Here is a 4494-nt window from a genome sequence, read left to right on the forward strand (position 1 = left end):
ACACAGATAATATTTTCTGTGCTACCAAAATATTTGGGGGTTTGGGGGCCTGCAGATTAACCCAATATGGAGTCTAGGGGGAATAAATTACATGCAGGGCTCCTTTTAACTTCTCCCTAACCCCTGTAACCACACTGATTTATGATAATTTGCAATAATTAGATTTTGACACAGGAGCCATGTTAAGGGCCCTGCCATTCATTTCATGTTATGTGTTTTACATTTACAATAAATCAAATTACCACAAACTAATTCACAGCCTTTGGAGCCGTTACACATGTAGCTTTTTAAATCAGGGACATCTAACTTTTTTGAAAACAAATTATGGGTAATTATTTTTAATAGTAGTAACGAAGGTAGCAAGAATAGTTAGAATAGTGACAGCAAACGTTTTACAGCAGCAGAAGCAATACTAGTAGTAGCAGTATTTGCCATAGTAAAAACTGCATTATTAGTACCAGCAGCAGTAGTTGTGGCAGTTTAGTAGAATAGTAGTAGTAGCAGCAGCAGCAGTGGTAGTACAAGTAGTATAACAATGGCAGATTCAACAACAGCATTATTACTTCTAGTAGTAGTTTCAGCATCAAATGTAGTAGCAGCATTAACAGTAGTGTTGGAATCAGCAGCAATATTAGCAGTATAATTATTATCAGTACTGGTAGCAGAAGTTGTTAGTAGTTGTAGTAAGACTAGTAATAGTAGCGATAGTTATTGTGGTAGTACCAGTAGGAAAAGCAAAAGCGGTAGTATAACTACACCTAGTATCTTTGAACCATTACTTGACCTGCCTCATTTGTAATATCTGTTTATATTCACCTGTACTGACAAGGTAACGATATTGGAGGCTAGCGGCCGTGTTGGAGGACGGGTGGAGACCTACAGGAATGAAGAAGAGGGCTGGTATGCTGAACTGGGAGCCATGAGGATCCCAAGTTTTCACAAGTGAGTTAATGTATTTTTTTTAAATTGAGCATTTAAATATATAAATACGTTCAACCTTTCCCCATCTCAGACCAACATGACTGTGTAAAAGAGAAACTTTTGAAGCTACATTGAAAAGTGTACAAATTGGCATTCCAGCTTTTTATGAGGTTGATTTGCAAAGATACCATCCAAACATGGATACTAGCAATTTATTTTTACATTAAAGGTAAGCTGAAAATGGAGCTTGATAGAATCCAGAAGAGGTCGTCGCTGTTGTGTTTGTTACTTAACTAAAAGATCAAAGGGGATGTAGAAATGTAGCCGCTAAGCAGCAGAAGAATCTTTTTCATTTACTGTCTTGGCTCAAACACAGTACAAAACACTTGCAGTCACCAGCTGACTCTGCCACCATCACCTCTGTCAACAGGATCGTCCTCACGGTTGCTAAAGATCTGGGGGTCAATCTTACTGACTTCATCATGGATAACGATAACACCTTTTATCTGGTTAACGGGTTGCTGGAGAAAACATCCACAGTGAAAACAAACCCTGATGTCCTGAAATACAATGTGAGCCCAAGTGAGAAAGGGAAGTCAGCTGAAGAGCTGCTACAGCAAGCATTGCAGAAGGTATGTAATAATCACGGTGAGTGATGAATAATTATGAACAGCATACTTGCTAAACTTGAAGACATAATTGCCTAAACTGGGTGATGAAACTTAACCACTGTTCCCTTCAGAAAACCTGTCATCCCAGAGACGGTTTTGTTGCATTCTAGTGAGTCATTTTCTTGTTAAAAAGCAAGAGCGCAGGTTTAGCTTCAACATCTGAGGGGTCACACATTAAGTGGGGGGTCTGGGCCTCCTCCTCCTGAAAATGTTGATCCTTAAACACTGTGATGGCAATTTGAGTTTTCAAATAAACAGCTCAGGCAAACACGTGAGTAAGGAGAGCTTCAGCATCAAGCATATCTTCCCACAGAGACACGTTGTCCCTGAGTCCAGGATTACATGCAATATGTTTGGAGATGATAATTATGGAATTTGCATAATCTTATTCTTTTTTTGTAGGTTAAAGATTATGTGGAGACTAATGGCTGCGAGGAATACCTGAGAAAATACGACCATTATTCTGTGAAGGTAAAACACGGCATGATCTCATTGAGTGTGTAAATAAGAAAACTGTGTGTTGAGAATGACTTGGCTTTCTTTTAGTGCAAGTGCCCTTTCCAAATGTTTGCCATATGAAACAGTCAACTAATAGTTAATTTGAATAAGAAAACACCTATAGTTGAGCTTAACGTTATATCTGAAAAACAGGTTACTTCTACATGTTAATGCTTGACTATGATGAGTCACATGCTTTGACCTGAAAAAGTAACCGAATCAATAATTAAAAAACCAAACAGTTTAACTGCCACTGCCCCACCCAGTCTTATGAGTGTGCAGAATTAGTCCCCTGGTTTTAAACCTTCACACTTTTTGCTGTCACACTGTAGCTCCGCTTTAATCTTGAGAAGCTGCAGAGTTGCAGTCACTATTCACTAGCCTCTGCTGTAACTTACACTGTGCATTTACAGCTAAACAATGGTGATAAATTATCAATTTTGGTTTTATTAATGCATTTTAAAAATGATTATTTAAAGCTCATTTCTTTTCACGTTTACTGCATTATAGCCTATGTTGATATTAAAATCACAACAGGCAGTATATTAACTTACTGGGAGAAAACCAGGATTCAGACTTGATGCTGGTAGTTCAGGACAAAAAACAGGCTGGCGTGTTCGTACTGTATGGTACAACGATCCGTCGGTGACTGGAAGGTTGAGCTGGTCTTTAAAGGTAAGTTGATTGCAGGATGAGACACCGGTGTGCTAATTGACAGGATGCATTGCAGGTGAGTTGACTGGAGCTCAGGTGACCACGCCCCCCAGCAGCCCCAGAGCATGAGGGAGAAAGCAGAACACAGAGACAGACAAAAAACCTAAACACACCAAGCACACCGCAACCATACCAAAGGGGAAAAGAACTCAAAGAGTACAATCACACACATACCAACAGGCAGGTCAGGGTCAAGACTCGTTTCCTAATGCCGCTGCGAAGATCTGACGTGATATTGGCAGTTCAATCAGGCTCCACCCATGGAAGCATAGACTATTTGGGGTCAGCACTAAGGAATTTATAACTTATTTGATCAGTTCCCAGTCTGAGCAGATTATCCTCTCTCACTGCAGTGGGCTGTGAGGGGAGTTTAAGTTGCTCTTTCTGGAACCGCGAATGCAGTGTTTCCCTCTTCTTGTTGTTAACAAACTTGTCAGTAAACCCACTTTCTGGACTACACCTGCATTGAGTATGGAGGACTGACTCTGACATTCAGAAATAAATACAGAAATAAATAAATGCTCAATTAATAAATAAGCATCTGATTAAATGCACAAAAAAATAAAGTAAATAAATAAATGTAGGCAGTAATTAAATTATACAAGGAGACAAATGTATGTCTATTTTAATTAGCTTTATTTATTCACCTTTGTAATAATGTATAATAATTACCTTATTTTTTTACTGTCCGTTATAATCTTCAACTTTATTTGTTAATTACTTCTTTTATAAATGTATTTATTTATGTGTGCGTTTTATTCTTCCGTTGCATTTTCTACCTTATTTATTTTCACCCATGGTATTTATTTCTGCCTGTCCTTTTTACATTTCTGTATGCATTTCTGCCTCATTATGCAAATGAGCTCCTACTCTGCCTGCAGACATCAACGATCTTGCCCCTCACACAGTCAGATGGCTTCCTTCAGTGCGCTGAGGTGTTTAACAACTCTGTTTGAAGACAATACTACCAGCAATGTCTTCCTTCTCTTTTCACGTAGACGCTCCGACAGACAGTGCTTTCAGTTTGCTGCATGCATGGACACAGAACTGCGGTATAGGGAGAAGCACACGGTCAGCTGGCTGCAGCTAAATCTGGAGTGCACTCGTATTCAATTCTGTATGGTAAATTCAGTTTTAACGGAGCAGAGCGAGCTGACAGGCAGAGTTAGAGACTTTTTCTGTCCGTTTCTCTCTTTACAAAGACGCATGTTGCAGTCAGAATCTTCTCTGAAGAGGGCAATGAAGTCTCAGTAGTACCCGATGCGAGCACCACATACAACACAATTTATCAAATTACACAACGGATATACAGTATGAAAATAAGACTGATTGGATTATACTCACAGGAAGTATAAAACCTGTTACATGCGTAACACAGTAATGTCAGGGAAATTAATTTACTACAGTTGTACATTTGAAATACCTTCCTAACTTTCTGATAGGAAGCCTTCTTGAGGTGGTATAAAACATTTCTTCTTATATTCTGATTTGAGTTGTGGACAACTATGACCACATGAATTAAAAAAATTAAACATTTCACTGCCCAAGTCAGCTATAACACAAGTCTTGATCATCAGACTACATGCTGTACAGTATTTGTGGACAGATTTTGTCCCAGGATTTCTTATGCATTTCTTCTTCTTCGTTGCATGATTTAGAATAATAAGGTGAGAAATGGGTCTATTCTGAG

Source organism: Micropterus dolomieu, linkage group LG12 (genome assembly GCF_021292245.1).
Source record: "Micropterus dolomieu isolate WLL.071019.BEF.003 ecotype Adirondacks linkage group LG12, ASM2129224v1, whole genome shotgun sequence".
NCBI classification, from domain to species: domain Eukaryota; kingdom Metazoa; phylum Chordata; class Actinopteri; order Centrarchiformes; family Centrarchidae; genus Micropterus; species Micropterus dolomieu.